Source organism: Echinococcus granulosus (assembly GCF_000524195.1).
Source record: "Echinococcus granulosus chromosome Unknown EG_S00088, whole genome shotgun sequence".
Classification (NCBI taxonomy): Eukaryota; Metazoa; Platyhelminthes; class Cestoda; order Cyclophyllidea; family Taeniidae; genus Echinococcus; species Echinococcus granulosus.
The window spans coordinates 130,253-131,207 of NW_020170468.1; positions in this window are offsets into that span (position 1 = coordinate 130,253).

Here is a 955-nt window from a genome sequence, read left to right on the forward strand (position 1 = left end):
ATGCCATGGCTTCCCATTTCCATCATCGCTAAAGGGCCAAAAGCGTCAATGCTTGCTCGCTCTCCCAAAGCCACTACTAGCGTAGTTCGAAGCGGAGTGATTGCTGTGAAGTCAGGACTTTTGAATTTGCTGCGGACAGCGCAAGCCCGGCAGAAGTCACGTATGTCTTGAAAAATTTGGCAGCATGAGTACTCTTTCCTCCATATGGTCAAATTGCAGCAGTGCGGCTTGAAAGACTGCGCGGACGCATGTAGAACTACTGAGGGTTTTTGTCATCTGACTCGGTCTTGGTGTAATAGGATCTCATCCTCTAGGGACAATTCCGACCACTTCTGTCACACACGGTGGATCACTTTGCCCGACGACAACGTCACCTTCGCTATCGACTTGTGGGCGGGTGTGAAATGCCACCTTTCGTGCAACGAAGCCGCTTCGGATCAGTTGTCTGCAAGTTTATGCGCTGAAATCTAGCTTGTTTACGTAGAACGAGGGTACTCACCCAAATGTAATTAGTCCTCCAAGTCTGGTCTGTTAAGTAAGGCATCTGCATTACTATGTGTATTTCCATTTCCACATTGCACGATGAACTGGTACTGCTGCACCCACTCCTACCAATGTGCTGCTGGGCAGCCCATCTCTTCCATTTTTACCAACTATGATAACGCCCTATGAACTTTCACGCTATCAGGCAGTATCTCAAGTGCCTGACCATCGTGAGTGTAGAGAGTAGTTTGTGTTGGGCAGCACTCCCCCGCCTCACATGACTGTCTCATTTGGCAATAGCATATGCTGTGACGTATTCTTGACCCTGTCGGTTCTGTTGTGTGGTTACGCCACCTACAGCTGTAGCGCTAGCTTCAGTATTCAAAGTTGATGGCTCAGCACCTGGTTCGAAAATAAACTATGCTGGAATAGATGCGGAGCAGAGCACTTGCCTCAGTCCCTTGAACACTTT